Source organism: Glandiceps talaboti, chromosome 15 (assembly GCF_964340395.1).
Source record: "Glandiceps talaboti chromosome 15, keGlaTala1.1, whole genome shotgun sequence".
Taxonomy (NCBI): domain Eukaryota; kingdom Metazoa; phylum Hemichordata; class Enteropneusta; family Spengelidae; genus Glandiceps; species Glandiceps talaboti.
In genome coordinates this window covers 15522151-15548641 of record NC_135563.1, presented here as the reverse complement: position 1 = coordinate 15548641, position 26491 = coordinate 15522151, and the positions used below count along the sequence as shown (strand labels likewise).

Below are 26491 nucleotides of genomic sequence, written 5' to 3'. Positions count from 1 at the left end.
ATTTTAAATAATTCATATCAAAATCATTTACTGTACATGTATGCATGCTTCATTAAATCCGGATAACATTTATGTTGACTGTTTTAATACAGGGCTTAAAATTAACAGTAGTCCCAGGGTCCACAGACTACCAAGTCTTGTCATGGGGCTACCATAATTTGCAGCTGGTACATGTAGCCCACTCAGACTACCACTGATTATGCATGGTTTCAAGGATGGAAGATTTACGGACATTATTTTAGTAACACACATACATGTATTTCCAAGAGAGGAATTCTGTTTTCAGTTCAGGAATATGAAACTATTGTCAACATCCTAAGGCTACCAATTTCTGAAATTGGTGCCCAATGGGACTACAAGGGAAAAAAAGTTAATTTCAAGCCTTTTAATATTGATGTACACAAATATATAACATAAATAAAAACACTTTAATCATTTCAGAAAACAAAAACTGGTCATATTCTGAACTACTGGATGAAATACTTTGGAAATACGAATGGCACTTCTGATAACTATATGTATCAAACCTCTAAAGCAGTTTTACATGTAAGCTCTGAAAAAAAAAATGTCTACAAAAACAGTGGAAAGTGTTTTGAGTCTTTGACAATAGTACATAGCTGAGCTTTAGGGTCTGTCTGTGTCATCACAACCCTAATCTCAAGAACCAACAAATAGATTGGAATGAAATTTTGAACACAAATTGCTATCTACTACAATGTACATTGTGTACACATGCTGACAACTGATAATTTGTAGTGCAAACCTAACACACACACTATATTATTTTCCACTTTTTACTATTAATAAATATTGCTACTGTCCTAATTTATCTTGATGTTTAGATAAATGACATGAAACAGTAGCATACATGTAGGTACATGTACAGCATTTGTTAGTTTTTGAGTGAAACTTGTACTTGTTTGTTTGTTATTTACATGTAGGTTTCTATTCACACTGATGAGCAGACATGCTCAAAGTGAATAATGAATACCAGTACAACTACATGTAACTAAATTTGCATATTAATCACAATTTCTGATATTTTTTCCTTGTACCTTGTTTAAGAATATGCCTATATAAAGTTCACCAGTTCAGTAGGAATTTTGACCAAAAAGTTGAGCAGACGACAATACATACATTTTTAAACCAAAATTTATCTAATATTAAGTCTGAAATTCAGCATTAAACAAGACAAGGCTAGTTGACAATTGACAGTCAGATATCTTGAACACACCTAAAAAAATTATTTATCAAACTGTTTGGTCTAAATTTCAAATATTGAAGCAGCCAAGACTTGTTATCAATTGACAGTCAGACATCTTGTACACACCTCAATATGTATAGTAAACATACATATTCTCTGAACAAATTGACTTTGCTGACTGTAATCTTCAATACATGTATTGTACGGGGATATAAAACAGCTATGTTGTGACGGCTTGCTCTTTTCTACCACAAAATAGCTATTGTAAATTGAACACAAAGAACTGAGGATCTCAGCTGCCACATGTTGTAGCTTGCCCTTGGTTATCTCCACACAACAACATACATGTATAAGCAGTTGAATGACATAGAACAGACACCAATATGTACATTTGTTTCCCAAGCCTTTTTCAGAAGACTTTGCCTCAGTAAATAACTTTTAATAATACAATCTACGTCTAAGTTTTTGGACACCAAGTCATGTAGAAGCAACCTCTTTTGTTCTGGTCTAAAATCGAACAATAATTGTATAGAAAATTTACAAATAAGTACAAATTTTGTTAGCATTTTTAGAGGGGAATGGTAAATGACCTCACAGATAATATGAATCTACAGTTACACTATCAAAACAACTAATGTAGGTAAATGTCCTTGTGTATGCTGGCTGAAATGTAATGTCTCAAGAGATGTCAGATTCAATTATTTATAGATGACTGCATGCATGTCAGCCTGTGAAGTGAAACTTTAAAAACACTTGAAATGCCATATTTAGCATGCATGCTAAGTTGTTGACATGGATAATACCATGACGCAACAGATATCATTACAACCACCTCTATGTTATAAATTTTACAAGATGTGAATCTCATGACATAACAGGTATACATGTATCCACTGTTGCTACTCTATGGTTTACATTCATCCTTCAAAAACTGATGGTAGGAAAGATAAAAGGCAAATATCCATTTGTAATTCAACGACATGTATCAAAGTTTGCTTACTGAAAAAACTGACATGGTCTTTACACTGAATGTCACATTATGTCCTGAAAATCAACATATCTACGATATCTTTAAAATCAACAGTACAAAAAACCCTCTAACCTGTCTGCAGAAATTGGCTTTATTACAAAAATGTGGCATTAATCCTTCAAAAACTGATGGTTAAGAAGATTAAAAAATAAAAGGCAAATACCCAAATCAGCATCAGAGCCAACCTGTATGCTGGAAATTCATAGACTAAGGTACAGAATGTGCTATAGTACATTTGTATATGTACATATACGTGTACATGTACAATTCAGTCACACAGTTATCATACAATTTGTCTTTCATTACTTCATGTCTCTCTTTAGTATTCGTGAGGCATATACATGAAAATACTGAAATACAAAGTGATGTAATGTATACATATGAATGCAGTGAAACTAACAAGTCTGCCATACATGCACTTTCAACTGTACATGTACACTAGCGCTTTCCATTTTCACCTCTCTGTAAGTATTTCAACAACGAGACTGTCGAGATTTCAGTGTATTAACCAGTCAGAATTCAGACGAATATGATTAAGTTACTCACAAGAGACAAGTACATGTACATGATGTACAACATGTAGTGTGAAGGAATATCGTGAAACTGTTCATAAATGTTGGATATAATTTCCAATGCCTGTCTAGCCAACATCAGCAGTGGTTTCATTACTGGCAGTAAGCAGGTAAAATCTACCTAAGTACCACCATCATTTTACTGAGGTTCCCAAACAAAATTATGGTAATATGTATTGAAAACTGTGCCAGTTTTGCCCTTGTAATAACCCTTTCTGTTACCAGGGTTCCCCAACCATACACATAACAAAAAACACCAATCAGTATAAAAGGCAAAACAAATCAAACAAACTGACAAAAAAGTGTTCACATTGATTCTAGCTAAAAAAAGAAATACAAGGGTCACTTCAGATTATTAAAATACAGATATATGGTTTAACTAGGAGTATAAATTATTTTACTATCATCATAGTCCATATGTGAATACATTTTAAATTATACACTTACTGTATGATGTTTTCCACTGAAAAGCATATTCCATCAATATTGTGGTATACAGTACAACATTTCCTAATGCATGTTGTTTATCATCTACATCTAGCCTACGGTACTTTAACAAATGCAAGTTTTCTTTTTGAAGGAAGTGGTCACCCTACAATTTGGGGGAGGGGTTAATATGACAAATGGGACATAGCAACTGTAAGTTAACAAATCATATTCATAACTCTATGCAAATAAACTGTCAGTTTTCTCAACTTTTAGACAAGCAATTATTGAGTACAATCCAAACACAATTCGATGCTTGGTGCCAAGAATCAGTCAAGTAGTAGTGAACTGAAGGACAGTATTCAATTATACATGCATTGACCAACAAGTCTACTTTAGTTTCATCTGAATAGCGGTAGTGATAGGTAATTTTATACTGAGTGGGTACATATGATACAATGTATATACAGAGATTGGTTCAGATTGGTTTACTCACTGTATTCATAATGATTGATTTCTTCTCACTTATTCAACATCTAAGCCATGTATACCTTTCATATCAGTTTAAAATTTCAAATCATACTTATATACATGTAGTATAGGAACTGTTAAAAACAGATACTTACATATAATCCCACGAAATTAATGTTAGTTTTATGTCATAATGCTCCGAGTATGATTACATGAACTAATACAAATTCGAGTCAGTAGTCCAAGGAATCATACAAGGGGCATTACGATCTAAAACTAACATTGATTTCGTGGAATTATATATTTATCACATAACTAAGTATTTCCACATATTTTTTCTACAGTTTTGAATCAAATTTTACGAATACTGCATCGTTTCATCACACTTTATTCTTCATCGCGTATTAAAAATTGGCGCCCGACGGCTATGCAAATTACGTAATCGTGTGACCTGTCATGAGGTCAATCTTACCTACACAGTACGGTCGTACTGTGCGGTGGTTTCTCAACCAAAATTATCGGTTATAACCTTGCGATGTACATGTAATATCAAATTAAGTTTAAAACATAAGTAGAATTTGTCTGAACACGACTTTTGTTCTGTCATTTTAATCATATTTGCTCGGGATGTGTAAGTTCGGAGCTCTGAGCTTGACGGAAAATCGGAAGTAAGCTTGCCGGCTGCTACATCGATAATCAACATGATTTTTAGATAGAATAAAATTTATCAAATAAAAAGAAAAGTACCTCTATGTATCAAACTCATGCCACCTAAGGATATATGTAACGTACTTGTAATGTGTGCATTTATGTTTTCAAAGCACATAATTATTACGATAACTTGATCATAGCATAGAATTGGCAGGAACACTCGAACAGTAGGGAGAAAAAATAGTTCGGTAGAACAGGGGTGATATGGGTTTTTGATCTGCCCTGTTTGACATCACACAGGTGAAGATTTGCACGTATTTATGTGATAAATGGTTATAATTATAACTGCTACGTAACAGCTTGAAATTACACATAAAGAACAAGTAAATACATGTATATTATTTCATTGGTCAAAATGTACAGGTACGTACATGTACCTGTAAATATTACGAATGGAAAGCATGGGGTTCAAAATTACACATTACCTATTACCATCAGTCATTGAAATGAAAAACCATTCAATTTTCAAGGATCAATCACACCTACTACATGTACAATCTCAGTTCTTACCCCTACCATTAGGTCGGCGACTCAAAGTCCCCTTGCAAGGAAAAATTACTACAAAGAGTCTTTCATTTCATCTATTCTTTCCATTTTAAACTCTGGATTCACTGAATTGTAATAACTGTGATAGGATTTTAGTCTTGCATATATTTTTATAGATCTCTGTAGTATTATTGCACATTTGTCTGTTTGGATGTGTGCTGTCTATAATAGCGTTTTATTAGTATACTGGGATTTCTGTGATGCCGAAAGGAAATTTTCCACTGTTTGTTTTTATATAATGGACAATAAAGTTTTCGTAATTGCTATCTATGTAGTCTGCAGTCATTGGGCTGCTTACAACATAAATATAACCACTTGCTACCCCATATACATGTACATTTTTTTGTACATCTGTTAGCAGTAACAACAACGGATCTTTCACGCTACTACTGGTATCTACATAGTCTACATTGTATTTCCTATATGGTACGATACAGGTTGTTATTATATCCACTTTCTCATATAGTCAAAGCAAAAAGTTTTACTGTTAATCTGGCTAAATTTCCACGCTGGGTGAAGGGTAAATGGCGCATGTCAGTAGTAATCCATCACAAATTGACAGGCAGTTACAAATGTACTTCCTTCAGAGAATTGCACATTAATAGGAATATTCCAATTAGTACAGCTGTTTTTGATTATCATGGGAATGAACTCCACCTTCAGTCTGAAAATAAAATTATGGGGGGGGGGGGGGGGGGGGGGGTTACGATTACGTCATCATGTTTATATGAACGCTGTCAGGAATAGGACCGATTTCTGTGCTAGAGTAACGACTTTGATTACATGTATATATACGAGAAAGTGAATGTAATCATAACTTGCACTGTATAGGAACTAGACTATCTACAGTATTAAACATATGAGAAATACTACATTGTACAATGTACATGCATATTTCCACTATATTTTTAATCTGTAAGATACAACATGTCATACCACCCAATCAGTACATGTAAATACTCACATTTGAAAAGCCTGATCAGAGCTAAACAAAACAATGTATTTTACAGTCCACTGCACACTCATAATACTGTATCAATACTACAACACATGTATATACCAGTGATGCACATCTTTGCACAGTACACAAACAACAAAGAAATATCTGAAAAATCATGTCTAATTTTGGTAAATAAACATATTAAATGAGCATTTACACCTGCATATTCCACTTGATATTAAGAACCCCAGTACTTTTCTCCATCACCCAAATATTAATCCTAATCTGACATGGGCCTTTAAAATAATTGTTGTTAGGTTTAATCTAAAGGTTAGCATACATGTATGTGATGAAACATTCAAAAACAACAAAATGACACAAGCAAATAAATTGAGAGCTTTGAACTTGAACTCTTGACCTGAAATATGGTTCAGAAGTTCAGGGAGACAATTCTATATACAGCAGTTCTCAGAAATTGTGAAATTAATTAAATTAAATGTTACGGTTGACTACATATATATATGTAGCATATACCACTGTGATGCAGACTAATATCCAATCTGATTAAAATCTGATGTGGTGAAACTGGCTAGATGTCTTTATTTACCTCTATTCCCATGTTTTGTGTTGTTTGTTTTGTTCCGGGTGATTGCCACCTTCCAAAATCTCACCCTGTGTAATAGAAATCTTGTTTGAATCTCGCGCTTTGAGTAGCCAATCAGGATGAGCGTAACGCTAAGTTGGCAGCTGCGCACACTGGAAACATTGAAAAAAAAAAAAAAACGTACACACAGAGGATGGAGTTGATGACACAACCAGTCAGTGGTGCCGCCGTCTCTCCTAATGATTTTGAAAGGAGCATGCCGATTGGGTGAAGAAACCTTTCAAAATCCTTGAGCTTCAAACAAGATTTTCTATTACACAGGTTCAGATGTGGAAAGGTACATGTAGCAATCACCCGGAACAAAACAAACGACACAAAATGATGGTAAGAGGTAAATAAAGACATCTAGCTGCTTTCACCACATCAGATTTTAATCAGATTGACTGCATAATATCATACCATTATTGAATTCACATACACATACATGTACAGGCAGGTGTGAAATCTAGAACCCATACAGATACTTGCAGTTTGTCATAGATACATTGTGTACTTCATTTGACATACATGTAACTTTGTCAGTTCAAAAACTATATCATAAAGGTGTACAATTTACGGGGAAAATTTATAAGAAGGAAGTCATCCATTGAGACTTGGCTAACCAGCTTTGACAACTCCATTCGCCAGAACAACCAATATGTTGTACCACATATAAATGTAGCCAAGCCTCTGCATTCTCGCAAACCAGAGTTATTATTTCTACCACTACATTTCGAGGCTTGTTAAGAACATTGCCATAAAACAGGCCATAGTTTGCGACGATGAGCCTCTGGAAACAATGACAAACTTATTAGAGGTACTCAGTCATGTAGATGCAAACATCATGAGATTATATGACTACTCAATGTGGTATTCATTTTAGGAATAGTATTCCAAAATTATAATACAGTTTTTTTCCAAACTATTAGTATGATATTTGTGTGAATACAAACATGTTGATAAGATGTAGTCTGAACATGCCTTCAGGATAGAGTGATGTATCAGGCATCAAACAGAGTACAATCTGAACAACCTCCACTACACAACATCAATCATTCAAATACACATCACAAGTGTCCAAACTTGTGTGTATTTTATATAATTACATACTGTGACTACAAATGTACACTGAACTTCTTATTTTCATCAATGTCAAATGATTGCATTTCTTTGGGAACCTTAATTTATTGAAATGTCTGAGATTTTTCTAATTTGAGTTAAATTCGATCATCTTTTGAGAGATACATTTAAATCAAACAAACATGTATTTGTATACATGTACATGTAGTATCCCTACCATGTAAGATTAAGGTTAGATTGTAAACAAGATTAGATTAGATTAGATTAGATTAGATTAGATTAGATTATAAACAAGATTAAAGATTATATAACAAGATTAGATTAGATTAGATTAGGTTATAAACAAGATTAAAGATTATGTAACAAGATCTACATTTACTTTGCTAAAAATTATTCATAATTTGTTGGGGATTTTTATGTTAAGATTCAAAATACCAAAATAACTGGTAGTCATAGTGACCACAGTTAATAATATCAAATTCACAGTAACAATTTATTTTGGGGGAGGGAGAGGGGTTGTAGACATATTGTTTTGACTAAATAAGAAATATATGTTCTTATTATTTCAAAATAAATCCAAACACTCGATAAAACACTTTCTGAATATTCAGACCTGACATGTATATCTATTAAAATCATCTGTCTACAAAACTTCAACAGCCGTCTTCTATCAAAGGTTACAAAAGGTTAAGTAGCTGACAGCTTACATTTGTAGCATCTTCTTCTGGAGATAGCAATTTGCATAATTAGCAGACCCCTTACGGCGAAGTGTAATCAATTATCCAGCTACACTTAATGTGGCCACACTGGGTCATCGGACAACAAATCCAGACTAGATGTTTAAATCATTCCAGACTTTTATCCCTTGTCTAGTGCTGGCTCATTATGTAATCCATACATCTGTCTCTGTCTGGATTCAAGAGAGCTGATTTATTAGTTTCAATTAGATATGAAAACTGTCAATTTAGCAAAGTATCACCTGTCACATTAACAGATAAAGATACACTATAATACAATCTGAGCTCATCTACAATTTCGTTTTTTATCATTTTTATCAACAGTATAGCCTGTAAATGCAGTGAACATTAACAGTCTACATTGTACATGTACAGATGTATGCTGGGAAATAATACCGCCAACTTCATTATCAAGGATCTCATAATTAGCATCGTCGCAAACCACGGCCTGTTTTACGGCAATGTTCTTATTTTATTTCGAAATATATTGGTAGAAATAATAACTCTGGTTTGTGAGAATGATAATTAGTAACAATAATAATGACACTACACATCCTCATTTTCCACCAAAAGTTGCCAATTATCTTCCAAAATTTGCAAAGCTGACACCAGTTTCAATAATTTTGGTAAAATGATTATATTTTGCTTTCTTCGACTGATGTCATGTTTTATGGAATATCATCTATTTAGTCATACTTTGTACCAATGTCTTACCAATTATTTATCAAAAACAGATATACCACAGCAAATATTGAGCAAATATAGATCTAATGCCATGTCAAATTGAATGTAATATGTACAGTGTAGACATTGGAAGTGTGTAATTGTCTCATGTGATACATATAACACTCATTACGTAGAGCTAAGTCCAAATCAATTTCATCAATGAACATCATTATCACTTATTTCCTGACCACAGCTATCATCTCAGCTACATGTACGCCAATTAGCCAAACTTACTGCCCATTTCATGATAGTGAACACTGGCTTTGATTCAACCACACCGAAAATAAAATAAGAAATTTTAAAATAGCAAAGACAAAATCTACAATCATCAAAGAGTGGTATTCAACTTTTTTTACAACTACCAAATATCAAAAAGAATGATCGAAAACAAAAAATTAGAAAACCTTCATACAAAATGTAGTTGGTACATATACATGTAAGACTTCTTACGATCTTAGGCCAAAAAAAAATTGTTTCTGGTCAGGACAGTTTGTCTAAAATGGTACGACGATGTGATTTTTTTTATGCTTCACAAAGCTGTCACTCAGTCTACTACATTTTGTATTTATGGCAGTTACTGTTCTTTTTATTTAGTAGTTTATAACAAGTTTGTATGTGGGGCAGATTGCATTTGTTTGTTCATGATTGGCTCTGCAGTTGTCTTCACAGAAGCAGGGAAGGTTATTTTTGTGTTTCTCCTCGGATCTGGAGACTACACGGGCTGGACAAACTTGAAAAAAGAAGACTGACACAAGGGTATTTAAGTGATGCATATGCTGACCATAATTAATTATTTGTTTGGCCTATTTGCCTTATTGTATCTTTTGTCCAGGGCTTTGAAAGATATATGACTAAGATCATAATTCATAAATTATGAAATATGGTTCCATTGATAAAAACAAGATACGAACAGCTCTATTTGTATAAGCCGTGTCCATATGGCACTGGTTTGCTTGTATCGTAATCATGCTGTTTGCATTTCACATTATGTTCAATACATTTGAAAGTGCCCACAATAACCGACTCTACACTAGAAGAAACTAACACAAGTAATCTACACATAAAATGAAAGTATTATAATTCAATATAAAATATGTTCATTTCTACGAATATTACATTTAAAGCCTTTTTGTGTTGGTGAAAAATCAAACCAAAATTTTCCAAAGAATTCTATCATCCTAATTTCTGTTTGACCAGTAAAAAATAATCATCAAAAATTGAATATTACAAAATGGAAATGATGAACACAAACAAATTTTTGGAGACCACTCCACCACAACCTATTCATTATTACATATGCATCACAGATTACGTACCAGTACACGCGCATACTAGTGCAGTGCAACACTATTGCATACCTGCATGCAAATGATATGCAAATGAGGATGCAATCATTTGTTGGACACAAAAGCACATGGTCAAACAGTGCATTTTAAGTAAATTTGCTGTTTCAGATTAAAACATGTAATGATAACAGAACCCCATGCTGTGTGAGTTCCTGTGTGTGTACATATGTACTCAGGGGTATTTGTACAAATGTACTTGTATTGTGCTTGCAGTGTTTTCTGCTGTACTTCATGAACATACTGCATGCTGCAGAGAACACTGCAAGCACTCATGCAAGTATGCCACACTTGCACTCACATGTCATGGGGTTCTGTCATAGTCCCAGATGTAAAAAGCCAGGAATTCAATCCCAGGTTCTGGCATCCATATTATCAGTGGAGTTACACGTATAATACAGATTACATATTACAATCATTCTGTTCAGGATCAACCATATTCTATATCTCTGCCAAAACATCTGTTTTTTCACACCTAAACTTGAATCCTTATCCGAACTGGACCTTTAACCATTTCATTTTCAGAATAGCACAGAATCCAATCGGTCATTTCCTCAATCTCATCCATCATCCATCACACATCATACATAGAATTTCAACCCGGTTTTATTTATCTTATGTTTATATTCACATACATGTACTCACCATGAGTTTATCAACTGTACATTTGTTTATTTTAAAGCTTGTTCACTGTACAATCATTATCACATGCTTTACGAGAAAAAATAATTAATTCAAAAATATGTTATCATAGATCTATACCAAACATTATTTTTTATCATATTATTACCAATATTTCGTTGACTTTATTCAGGTTGACGACAATTTTTCATTTTCAAAAGGAAAGACATTATTCATCAATGCCATTTGTAGAATTACATGTACATAACAGTCTTGAAAATTAGAAAAATATTTGTGACATTTCTTTCTTGATGTATATAGCCATTGGAGTACACACATGTCTAAGACCCCCCTAAGGACAACATCTCACCAACATTAGCCAGCAAGGGCACCCAAGCTTGAAGACTGTGTCAACTTATGCATATATACACACACTTGATGATTTATAAACCTGCATTCACTCTGTTTTCAACTCCACAACGATTACTAATTTCATATTTGTGGTACACCATGTGGTATTGCACACACGTTCACATGCATAGTACTATATATATGAAATTACTGTAATTTAAATATAATGACAATGGCTCATATCCAAAGACCATCAATTACGTGGTAATCCTACGCCAAGTTCGTTCATGTCAATACTCACATTACAAATGAAACAGACACAAAAGAAATTGTTTGACCTCTTTTTAGGAACCAACTGCTGTTGTGTATCAACAGATTTGGCAAACATGCTATCAATTCATCTACCGTACATGTAGTAAATCAAGTACGGGATCTAGAAGTGTACACAAAAACTTTGATTTAAATTTGTCAATTTTTTGTCTGTCTTATACAGTATACATAAAGTAAAATCTGTACACAAAATTGAGCTATATATGTACTCCTAAAATGAAAATCAACTGATAACATTTGGATTTTTGCAAAGGAGGCTTTGTGATCTGTACACTCTCACTCAAATACATGTACATTAAATATATATTTATATACATGTATGTCTAAGGTCCAGAAATATGTGTCTACCTTTGCATACAAAACAGACTACAATGTACACAGCTACACAGTGACAAACATATTCCCTTATCACCACAGGCATTAAATTCATTGTTCTATGATTTCCTAATGGTAGACACCTCAGAATCTATGACAATTTCAGAAAGGAATCACCCCAATAGAGATTACAAATATTTCTCTGAAGTGGTCTTTATAGTACACATCATAAATATTCCACCACAATGCATTATTGAAGTGTTGATAATATTTGAATAATGTACCAATAAAAAGATGCTATAATTGATATAAATCAGCTGACTTGAATAGCTGAGAGATGGAATTATGAAGTAAATATTATAATATGGTGAACATGGTTATGTGTAATTATTATGCAAGATTGACATCAGTTGGAATGTTTTCGGGTTGTCAATTTAAATGTCAACTTTGTAGTTAATTAGGCCAAATTTTCAACATTTTTTCTGTAAGTATCAGTATTTTGCTTCAGCATATCAAGTGAATCCCAATAACAGAGGAAAAAAATCTAGCATCGACTTCCATTTTTTGTGTAGAAACCAGGAGAATACCTGGGACATTACGAACTAAAGCAAACCAGCGATTTTAAATACTGTATATCAGAAAACAGAATTCAGGGTTTCGTCTGCTAAACAATTTTTCTTAAAAACTGGACACACTGAAAAATTGTAAGAGATTTAGAACATTTGATTCCAACAGTGAAATGACAATGGTTGGAATTCAATTAGTAATATTATTTTAGACTGAAGCATTCTTAGTATTCAAAAAAAGAAGCTTTATATATTAAATACCATTCCTGTAAACCACATTTTACAACTCACAATCTGTGCTGGGCAACAGAAATATATCCCATAATTGTATCAGATAACATTCAAACTACATGTACATATGTATACAACCTAGGAAATTCACAAAGATTACATTCAGACTCAATAAACAATACAGACCCAGCCAAGCTCTCAATAATTCTGGTAAAAATCACTACATTTGTACAATGTAGCTGTAACTGGAATGTTGTTTGAAACTAGTCAGTTAGATATGATTTGCTTGTAAAATATTGTATGTTTTGAATAGTATTGAATTAACTATAATAAATGTATTTGTCTACATCTAGCTACACACATACAATGAATCCAATAAATTGATTTTTGGGTCCACACCCTAAAATCAGTTCCCCCAACGCAATCATGATTTCAACCTGTTACTATACTACTTCTAGATAAACTTGACCTCTAATTAACATAACATGTACACTGTCTTTATATTGTTGTATTTTAACAATTTTCAGTGAATATATTGTTGGTTGTCAGGTCACAAAACTAATACTCCAGTTACTGCTCGTGTGACTTTAATGGCATATATTTGATATCCGATATCAAAAGTTCGAGTCAAGTAAACCACACAAATCATTGTATTTGGAATAATACTCTTGAATCTATACATTCATATAGCTATACTTTATCATATTTTATACGTTATATCATAAATATGTACATGTAGGCGGCAAAATAGAAATATTGATTTCAACTCGAATATAATTTTTCCATTCAAAATCATATATGCTTAGATGAGGACAAATAGAAACTGGACACTGCTGTTAGTTTTGAATTACTAATAATACTTACATAATATCAAATCCTGTTATCAAAATGAAACACAGTGAATGAAATCTCTGTACAACAAACTTTGCTCGGACTGCCTCATCAATCATAAACACAATGACCTTATCAGCGTTTGCCCAGACTTTGTCGGATCAGTTTCAATTTGGCTATTTTTTAACATCCACTCACAAATAACATGTCTTTTCAGGTCAGCCTTAGAGCAAACAGTAACCAAGAATGACTTTTTTGTGCAGTGGTAAGTGATGGTATACTTTTGACCCCTGGTAGTTAATTCTGTTATTACATCTCAGTGTCAGTCTGCAAGTAGACTCATATGTACATGATTTGGCCAACTTGTCAACCAAACAGCTGATAAGGTGCTACAAAAACCGTAGCACAGAAAATGCAATTTTTCATTGTCAAGTTTATAGGAAAGCTCAGATAGGATAAAATATCCCTTACATATATATGGTACATGTACCTGTTTATAACAAGTCTACAGGACTGCTCTGGTTGAGTGAAATATCAAGTGAAATATACTTGTTACATGAAATTGTCAAGTTTACAGGATTGCTTTGGTACGACAAAACACTGCTTACACTCACACCACCGCACATATTCTAGTGAAGTTTGCTGTTAAATATATCGGGTAGAACAATGGAAATAACTAGAAGGTATAAAACATATTGAATTTTCAATGCGAAAATGGATGCTTGACTAGCCTAGCCTAGCCTAGCTCCTAGAAGTAGGTATTACCAGTACATGTAGGTATGGTACCAAGAGTCGAGCAACCATTTTCACTTTGAAAACTCAATATACATGTATTTGATATTTTCTAGACATACATATACATGTAATATATGTATCGTTCATTCCACCCAGTATATCTAATACTTAGCATCACTAGAGCCCATGCTTACGCATACTACTCCTTCCTAATTAAGTTCCTTGGACAACACAAACCCATCTCAGAAATGCAGATATACCATGATGACATCCTCTATGAAGTCTTGTTCTAATCATATCAAGTCTCATCACATATACATGTACATTTATCCATCAAAGACTGTTTCTTCTATCATTGGTGATGCTAGCTATCACAGAGTTATGACTTAAGTTGTAGGCAATGGTATACATCCAAGACTGTTTCTTGTATCATTGGTGATGCTATCCGTTAGCCCTGTGACACCTGTTATGACTAGAGCGGTATGACTCCAACATCATAGCGGTTTATGTCACATGAATGTTGCATACAATTTACAAGTACTTGCACCATACACATTTGTACATGTAGAAACCATAATTGTACATGTATGTATACCATCTGACCATCTACATGTACACCTGTATCTATAATGTATATCATTTCACCATCTACATGTATACCTATATCTATAGTGTATATCATCTATATCGATAAAGTGTAGTTTTGCCATCTACATGTACGATACATTTTGTATGCCTACTTTCCGTTTAAACTACAAATTTGAAATTCATTCTTAGTGGTGTAAATCCCACTGATCAACTTATGTTTGTGTTAGCACTACATTATTATCAATGTAAGAAGTAATATTGCTGTTGTAATATTTTAAATCACAACTAAACCTGTGTATTCACAGTGAAGTAACAATTTTCAAAAACCTTCTTTACCAGTAAGAAACAGGGAGGGTTACTGCTTGTATGTTGTAAACGCAAGTACTTCTTGGTACCTACAATAGCATTTTACCTCATGCTAGAGGGTCAAAACAGAACAAGAAGGTCAACTTATTGTTATGCGCGCCAATAGTAATGAATGTGAAGCACGTGGAGTGGAAGTTACATGTATAGTGTCGACCAAGAAATCAAGTGTTCATTATTTTTATGGTGTGCGTACATGTACATGGGAGGCAGTAATATTCTAGTTCAGGTAGCGGGAATTGCATTCTTTCCAGAAAGGTAGCATCAAGAAAGGGCTAGAACAGGTCTTGACAGGTGATTAAAAAGAGTTATTTTATAAAGACATACGGTATTAGTAAAATAAGTAAAAGCAGCAGCTTCTCATGGTATATATATCAAAGGTGAAATATCACGACTGCTTCAACCAAATTATGTTAAACACAATTACAAATTAAAGACACAATATTGATGGTTGTTCACTGCAGTGCACACATGTTACATGTATACCTGTATGAAGCAATGATTTCAGAAGCACAGACTCAAAACACGGATTGATTTGCCTTCCTACATACATGTATACCATAACTGTGATATCATTCTGAAAGTAAGCCGATATGTATTGTAAATCAAAGAATTACACATATAGTAATGTAATACTATATTATTGACACTTAGGTCATTTTCTCTGTCTTGATTAATATACTTGAAAACACATGTTCACGTAATCTTGGCGCTGAAAAAACTAATCGTTTCTCGTGACAACAATAGCACACCTATCGAACCCTAGTACAAATTAAGAGGGATGAAAATTAACACTTTCTTTATCAGACTGGGGAAATAAAAGAGAGATTTTATTAGCCAAGACTGTTTTATATCCATCCTTGAACAGATCTGATGACGGTGTTTGACACACACAAATGAAAAGAGACAGTTACCTTGACTAGTCCTTGAGGATTGCCAGCAAGTACCAGTATAGAATAGTAGGCAAGCTATTAAAGTAAAGACATCAAATGAAAGTAGAATTTATCCAGCCCACGTACATACAGTAAGTCTGCGAGTTGAGTTGATACTTTCTTGATGTCACACCTACATTTGTACGTGCAGTGTTACATTGTATGATGCCAATCTGTTTTTTGTGGGATTTTATCATTTTGTTGTTCTCTTTGTAATACTTGGAGGTTAGGTACACAGTGACTTGTTTTGCTAACCTTCAACTACAATGTCCTTTATTTGAAATTACTGACCTTCACACATCTATGCACGACAGTTGTGAATGTCATTCCTACACTTTACCCGTTTACTCAGCAATGTCATGGAGACTAGTTTTGTTAATACTAAACAAAGCAACAGAGACCCATAGTGCACACTATGAAGTTGCTCCACCTTTTTATGTCATGGTCAAGTTGTTTTTCTTTTTTTAGCCAGGTTTACAAAGTTCTCTTAATTGTGCATAAAGATGATATCCTACATCTTTTCACAAACTACCAGTAAACTGTGGAGACTGACAGATTAATCATTGCTTGCCTTCCACTTTGCTGTAGCTTACATTGCTAATGACAGTAGCATGGAACGGAAGCGACAACAAATCTCGCAGTCAAGGTAAACTGCACACCATGTTTCTTGGTAAGATTTTCAAAATTCAGGAAAAAATTTCATATCATTTTGTAGACATGTTTTTGTATACAGGTAGCCTGCCTACATTGATTTGTTTCTCACTAACCAGGATAGTGAGAAACAAAGCAAGATTACAGATCACAATGTAGACAGGGTGGCATACAATGGAAATATCTAGCTAAACAATACATGTAAATGTAAATATATTATGTTTCTCACTTTTTAGAATGCTAAAGTCAGTCAAATTTGTGAAGTCTTCATTCCAAAAACCATTATTATTAGCCCAGAGACTTCACACCATCTGACTCAACATACTAGCTCAGCAGTTCTGGTGGACGACCTTTTCACGTCAGATAGCCAAGTCTCTGGGCGATATTGTAGTGGTCACATTAAATGTGGTTTAGAAGTGTTATACCTTTGAATAAATAAATGATTAAAAAATTGACATTTGCAGAGCACAGATCCTATTCAAATGTATGATTTAAAAGTATTTAAATGTTCAATTTAAATGTATGATTAAAAAAACATTTCTACAAGAACTGCACTTCATGAAATATTACCTAATCGTACTCTGCTAATTATAACTACATTCTACAATGTATAAAAAATTATCATTTTTTTTACCTTGAGTAAAATTCCCTGGTGGAATGAGGATATTAGTAAACTCATAACTATTAACAAATCAGACAGGTCTGATGTCTAGCGATATAATTTGCCTACCTTTGAGTAACCATTATCAGGTTTGTATTAGATACAATTTGTCTGCCATTGAATATCACTCTAGCTTATAACACCCCTGTTCTTGTTATTTCATTTTCCTCTCCATAGAAGAAAAACTGATATAATATATTACTACACATGGAGCAGAGATTACTTGCACTGGTGCATGCATACGTAGTGGTATTTTCACTGCAGTGCAATACCGAAAACATTGCACGCCTGTATGCAAATGACAACGCGATCGTTCCCTGCACAAGAAATCGTTGTACGATTTTTATAACTTTTTATGGACATTTGCCATTTCAGATATTAAAATGTTTGTAAATAATATATCAGAATCCCATGCCATGTGAGTTCTAGTGTGGGTACTCAGGGGTATTTGCACTCGCTATGCTCATGATATTATGGGCACAGAGAACACTGCAAGCACTCATGCAAATACCCCAGTACATGTAAGCCACACTTGCACTCACATGGGATTCTGTCATAGTCATAATCTAATGCTAATCCTGTCATGACCACTATCTTTTAGTTTTACATGAACTTCACCTGAAGCAGTGGGTTAAGTACACTGGCAGCTTAGAGCTACGAAATCTGGTAAAATAAATGTATACACATTTTACTTTTCTCTTCACAGACAAAAAAGAAAACTGGTACAGTGTGAGTGTTAGCATTTGACAACATTGGTACATGTAGCACAGGGCTAGCAAATCTGGTAAAATATACACTGCAGATTTCTCTACACACAGTGATGAGACAACTGGTGTAATACAGTCATACATGTAGTTTTAAACTAATCCTGCCATGGCCACTATCTTTTATATGGACTTCACCGTAAGAGGGTTAAGTACAGTGGTAGCAAAGAGTCAGACAATATGGCAAAATATACACAGTAGATTTCTCTTACGAGTACACAGACAGAAAAGACAACTGACACAATAGTCTGAGTTTGCTAACATTTGAGAACAGTCGGGATCATACAGTCACAAATAGGCTAAGCTATACACTGTTTTCTCTTCACCGCCAAGAGAGGACTGGTATTATAGTACAATGGAGTGTTGTTGACATTTGAGAACACTGGTACCATACAGCCAGTAAATTTGGTAAAATATACACTACAGAGTCACAAGAGACAATTGGTATAATACAGTCAGGGTTTCGTTAATATACGAGTCAATCTAATAAAATATATACACAGTGTTTTCTACACAGAAGAGGTAGTACATGTATATTACATAATAGTCTGTCGACTGACTAAATCTGTGACTATACTACACTGATATACCATAGTTAACTACATGTACATGTACATTGTATGTGTATACATGTACAAAATGTATGTAGTGGAGTCACAGATTCAGCCGTAGACAGGCTAAATATACAATAAATTATTGACAGAAAAAATAGCATGAACAATCACTAATTTGACTAAATCTATATATCATGTTTCCACTAATAATTTGCCTATTGTTATTACAATTATTATTATTTTCTTAATTAATAATGACAATTAATAATACTATTGCAATTACATGTATAGGAACTGAAGATTTTAAAATCCTGCATTGTTTCTGAATGATAAATTACTAAGTCCCTCCTTGTGTGGCATTTACGCAATATGAATATAAATAATGACTATATTTCATCCATTATCCTAGCAAAACTGGAAATACAGAAGCATGCATATATTATCAATTTTTCATATTCCTCAACAAAATTAAATGTAGTATATTTAAGCATTGAAATATGAAAAGATAGATTAATACACTCATAACTTATTTAAAACTAATAACGTTGCTTGAAGTACATGACTTTATTTTCATTTTTGATCACCGCTTAATACGAGCCATGTACAGGTACATGTACATTGTACATTGTTCTGGTACATGTACATGTATATTGTACATTTGTGAACTTTGTTTTGAAAAAGAAATGCTACCAAATACACTCACAATCATCGCAACAGAATGTACATTTGCTAATTTCTTGGACACAGAAAATGCGACAAAATTCAAAGCATTATGTATCGGCTCAAAAATGGAAACTACATGTATTCACTGTTCACAGTTCATTTACTAAATTCTAGATACAGAACATGAAACTTAAACACGGATTCCATGATATCTGAGTGTAATTTGTTAGTGAAAAAATCACTAGCTCATTTTAACAAAACTCCTTTTCAGATATCTGCTTGTATGATTAATTAATATGATAAAGCCTACCATCATGTAAAAGGCAGGAATTCCACTAATATATTAAAATTTAGAGTTTCCACTAAACAAAGTCTTTGTCTGATACTAATATTGACATTGATCACTTGAGTACAGCCAACACTTAGCAACTAAAAAATGCACATGAAGTATTAAAAGCTAACAGGGAAAACCCACAGTTTCCAAACGACCAAATCACTGGTCTTGAAACAAACAATGATTTTGTATTTCCTGAACACTCAGTGCCGTCATGGAGTAAAACACAAAAGGCAGCTCTTGAGAACAGCTTTGAAATGGTGATATCCATTAGGCTTCAGTTAGACATACATGTACAGCCATTGAAAAGACAGACAGTCGCCAATAATGACACAGATGGACTCATCAAATTTGCAGCTAAAAATTGCTGTCGAGAGCTTTTTATAGTTAAGCTAAGTTATTCCAATTTGGAAGCTTCAACCTGTTTCACTGTCACCTTCTCCTATAAATGACACAGTTCAAGACACAGGACAAGATATTCTAACATAACACAGATACAGGAATGTACTTCCTTTTACAGGTTTTAATATCAGCATAATAAAACTTGAGTATGTTTCTCGTCATTCCAATTCTTTCTCTAACTACTGCAACCTGTCAAAATGAATTATTACTCTCTAAATAATAATAATTATTCGTCTAACAATTTGAAAAGTACCTGAAACACAGGGTCAATTGCACATGCAGAATCCCTACTCTCAAAACTAAATATAAAATGTACTAAAGACTTCCATTCTATTCATCTTCTCCCTGAAAGAATTTCATTTCAGATATCAAGTATTTTGACCCTGAAGACACAACCCGAGAGAGATCTACCTGTACCTCTACATATTCTATTTCCCATTACTTCATTTGAAATCTTAGAACCTTGGTAAGAAGACTGAGAAGGTAGTGTTGAATTTACAATTTCCTGTGCGCTAATTAATGATATTTTTATACATAATTTGAGAGAAAACACCAACTCAATAAATAGTGTAGGTATGGCAGGTAGATCATATCTCTACAAAATATTAGACTATCACCCCATAAATCTGTAAATTCAAGTGTCTTATTTCTTCACAACTGTGGTTACCTTTGACGTATTTCTTTCCAACCTTACAAGAATGTACCCCCAAAAATACATTTGCCACAGATTGTTCAAATTAAAAACCTCCACATTTAAGCTTTCTTATCAACTTCCATTCATTCACAGACACACAATAAAATTTTTATAATTTGTGATTTTTTTTACAGCCATGATTAATTTTCTATTCTAATTCATACAATACTCTAGTGGTTTCTATTACAATAGAACCAAGCCTCATTTAAAACATTCAATTGCTACCTTATGTACCCTATGTAATTTTACACTTACAAAAGCAGTCCACTGGTGCATTATCACTTTGTATTACAAATACAACACTGGTTTGCATAACATTACAGTGTATGTGTTTGGTTCAAGTGCACCGAGTTGGACTCAACATTAGATCTTGAACTTGAGCATACAAAAATGTGACAACGAGCAACCTTTTGTTTGAAGGTGAGAACAATAGTAGCACAGAGGCTGAAAATGTACTGCACAGTATGTATACACAGGTTCATTCACAATTTTAATCAGGAACTCGGGCAAAATGCCTAGAGAAATCACATGTATTGTGTGGTCCTAATACCGTCAATACTAAGTCCGATGACAGCAGATGATTTGTCTAATGACATGAAAACAGCTACACATCATGTGACATGCAGGCATTGAAACTGTCTATACTTTCCTTCCTTCAATTCTAGCCATCTATAGCATACATTTACAAACAACGATATTCTGATTGTGTTATATACAAATGTACAGTAGTTACGTGACAGTACTGATAGAAGCTAAAATCTGTCTGAATATGTCAGATGTTCTATAGTGATTCCTCTCCCCCAAAAAATACAAACCAATGTAAGAATCTCCTTGGCAATAGTTACCAGATTAGCTTGGCCCATTCCAAGGGGTTGTAAGACCTTTGGTACAAAACATTGTTTACATTGTGATCACATTACAATGTGTTTGACATGTTGGAACATTATGAATTGTGAGGCCAACCTTCCCTGACACCTTCCCTCAGTGAAACTAAGACGTGCTGCTATGTCATACATATCATCATTTCAATGGTTCACACAAACTTTTTCCACTTTTCTCCATCACAAAATTGTTCCCGTATTCTGTCTCCCAAATAAAGAATTTTTGCAAAGAATTTTTGTCTACATTGTACACAACTCCCAGTATAACCATGAAACAGCCATCTCATATTACAAATTATATGAATTATTTAACACAAACTAAACTATACCAAATATCTAATAAAACAGAGATGTAATATGTATATCAGCCTACTCAAAGGAGTACAGATCTTATGCTACCATTTACGAGGAATTCGGAGACACATTTCAAAAAACTTACGCCATATGATGTGGACTTGTAATCATGTAAACACCAGTCACATCATGGTGGTGACATTTCGTCCTGCATCTCACATAACTCCAACTGTGCACAACGTGGAGTCATCAAATTTAGTACTGTTCTGCCATAGAAGTAAAGCAATGGGAAACTAATAATCTAACTGAAACACATCTAGTAGTTTACACAGATACTCAGTTATACATTTGTACATACAAAACTCAATTGCAGTGGAAACTATAATTGTTTTACCAGATTTACTGTATTACAAGAGACTCAAACAGTATCAATCTAAACACTGCCTGTTAGACTCAGTGTGTGTGTGTGTGTGTGTGTGTGTAAATGTGACATGATTCTCCCTCCCCTTCTCTTATTTGGGGTTCTAAAACCTAAAGCAAATACAATGTGGCTTTACAGTTACATGAGATTTCAGACAACAGGGGTATTATTCATTCCGGGCAGTAAGCAGTTCAAATCAGCATAAGTTACCGAGTATACAGACTGTGTTAAACTATCTATCACTCTCAATACATTTTACAAGTCTCCCTCTTTTCATTGCAATGTTCTGAAGCCTTGAGAAATTATTGCAAAAAAAATACACAAAATTCTCAGTGACACAGATAAGAGAAGAAATATTTTAGTCTGGACTTCTAGTCTAACAGGACAACAAATTTAACCTGTGTGTACAACAACATTGTTCCAGACTTTTCCCAATCATTTTAGCATCACAGTTGTTCCTTGATTTCTTCAATAATTTACATCCAAGCCCTAAACCATGCAGTTACACATTACAATGTTCAACCCACAAAAAAGGTCAAAGACATGCCAGTCACACCAAACTTGAATACAGTATTAGCAACAAATGTGTTAGCCACACACACTTTCTACACAGCTTTTACAGCCTGAGGCTGACAGTCAAACAATACTGTGTTACTAAGTATTTCACATTTCTGTGCAATGCTACAAGTTCAACAGCTGTTTCTACTTCATACCAGTCAAACTAAGGTGTATATATAATATAATTAAAGACCTTTTTACCTGAGCTTACTCACAAAATGATGCCCTTTCCTACATCATACCCTAGCACGCATAAATAAAGAGGTTACAAAAAACATACATCCCTTGGGGAATCCTGTGTGTTGTGTACATAAATATCCTAACAATACATCAAGTGAAACACACAGGCAGTGATAACCATGTACATGTGTGCATTATTAAATGATCAACAAACACGATATAAAATGGCAATATAAGTTAGAACTGTACAATTCGTGGAATGTCTGATATTATCTGCTAATACAATTTATGAAATGATTATATAACCATACCATAGTCATCAAGTGCTAATATTATTTTTCATAAAATTATTAATATCATTGTTCATTTCATTAAATTTTCAATATCATTCAATGTCAAAAATATGCACTATCAACGTTCTTCTCATATGCCCACTCTACATAGATGTATGTATGTTGCACAATGAGAATGGATGGCAAGGACATGTGTGTACCCTTCTATCTAATTTTAATCATGTTTTATCTCTGTACATGTCTGTTCTGAGGATTCTTAAATATTAGGTGGAACGTGGATTTAGCTAAAAGACTTGTCTCGGTGTTACTGTATCTCAAGAAGCTCATTAACACTAAGACAGGTCTGGGTTAATGTCAAGTATGAAAGAAGGCATTACTCTAATCAAGCAAATACAGGTAAAACTTAAAATTTAACATTTGAACCTTCTGATGATAGCAATATATTGTATTCTGTAATAGACAGTGTTTTTGTTAACGGTGGTACATGTAAGTACAATGAAGGTAAAATCTAACAGAGTTCTCCTGTCATTTTACCAGGTTCCCTACCAGTGTTTTTGCTAAGGGTGGTATGAAGATATCTACTTGAGTTCTCTTGTCATTTTTCTGAGGTTCCCTACCAATATCATGATACAAATGTATGGGAAACTGTGCCAGTTTTATCAAAATTTCCACCTTCCTGTTACCAGGGTTCCAAACTCATAGCAAAATCCCTGTTAGCTAATACAGATATTGTACATGCAAGTGATACCAAATAAACCTCTCATTGTTCTGTCTATCTCTATCCTGCTATAGTAATACAATGAAGCTAGACTCTATAAGGTTATCAATGTCAGTACTCTAGTTAGGAAAATTCTCAATAAATCATACGCAATTTTTACTTGTTTTTCTGAGGCTGAAATCTATACTGCAACACACTTTGAGATTGATACATTATATCCAGCTCAGATGAAGCCATCTCTATCATGTCATGATCACATGTGAAAATCACACAAAATATAAAATATAAGTACTACACATAACAGATACAGGTTTTCAATGGATACTTCAATCATTCTATGTAGAACAAGACGGATGCCAACATTTTGAAAAATTCTTACTTCCCATGAAATTGACACATTCATGTAACCCATATGGATAATTACAGCCTGTCTATACACATTGGCACAGACTAGTTAAAACTAAAAATATGTTAACAATGTTTGACTTATACCGTGCAAAATGCTCCTGACCATCTTCCCACACATACATGTATGCATGGACATTGCTGTTAACCTCTGCTCTGCCTTTCACCTCTCAGATTGTTAATTCAAATTCTTGAAAACCTTCCCCCTCATAAAATACGAACTGACACAAACCCCCCTCCTGACATATTCTACAATATTTGACCACTAATTATATATTTCTACCTGTATCATCAAAACTTAGTTTGAAACACAACATTCAGGAAATACAACAGCTTGGAAATTATTTTTTCAAAAATTTATACTTGTGACTACATTTTCACTAATGAATGATCACTAAACCATTTGAAATGTCCATGCGAAAAGGATACACTCTCACAGAAAGATTTAGAGAGTTGAAATTTTTTGAAGACCTTGCCCACAAAGTGGTAATATTATAGAGCAATCATAGCAGATGCTGAAGGCTACTTTAAATGCTATATCATAGTTACTGATTTGAATAAGCTTCACAGTTATATCAATATTTCATCAGCTATCTGTCACAGTTCATTCTTGAAATATTGGCCTTTTTTATCTAACCATCGTTTCTTCTCTATCATTCCTATCCAAACCTAAAACATTCTTGATGAGCCATTATGAATTACTATGTTATATTTCCAATATTGATTATTCCATGGATATTTTCACTGCTAATTTTAATCAAATAATACCGAGTGATATGAAAAATATATATCACTTTGAGTGCAATTAAAATGATCTTTTTTTCCTTCTTAAAATTTAAATGAATATATTGTACTCCTCTAGTCACCACCCCAGACAGTGCATATAGGCAGGTTGCTAGGAAACCAAGAGTCAGGTCTATGGATAGATTAGCCTTGGATGTCCAAAGGGCATCTTTTAGATAATCCTAAGTCATGTATCAAGAACGTCATGATTTCAACAAATTTAAGGGACACTTTCTCACCATACATTGTACACTAACTAGTGCATGTTGTAACGTATGCCTGGAATTTAAACAACTACTTGTTTTTTATGTAGCATAGCAAAGTCAACCTCAGCTATCTCTGTCTTCTTCCTCCTTACGTTCACAAATATCTAAGACTTTCGATACATCACCCATGTCCTTTGTAATTGTAACGTACCCCCCCCCCCCTCTGCTTCTTCTCATTGTCTCGAGTGTGAACTTAAAACCATTGAAACTTCTTAAAACGTTAGACTATCTATTACTACAACCTACCCACCACCAACAAAGGTTTCGATTAGCAATACGAGGAACGTGCAACCTATTTTAACAATTGGAAGGAAATAGGAGGCACGCGGTGAGCTATTTTTGTCATGTGTCAACCCCTCCCGTGGCCTTCGTACAAACCCTTGAAATGCAAACTTCATGCTTCAGTCGTTCAGCGAGGATTCTTTTCTTTCCGCTTCTCCTTTCGCCTAGCGAGGATACCTCGCCGAATGATCCTCACAATGCACGCCCTTTTCAAAGCTACACTGCTCTTCCTGATCATTCGGCTTGAGTTGACATAAATTGGGCTTATCTGCCAGGTTCTCATTTGGCACTCATAAAACACTACAATGGAATTCATCAACCATCAAACAGCCAACTCCATGAAAGCCTTTCTGTGTGGAACAAGCCAGTTGAAATATTCGAGGCACCCTTATTTT

At 34.0% G+C, this 26491-nt stretch overlaps 1 protein-coding gene across 1 annotated transcript in view; it reads right to left on the bottom strand.

Moving 5' to 3' along the window:
* Positions 1–26491, bottom strand: part of LOC144446734 (polycomb group RING finger protein 3-like) — a 66171-nt gene that overhangs the window by 39527 nt on the left and 153 nt on the right. The window lies entirely within an intron of this gene.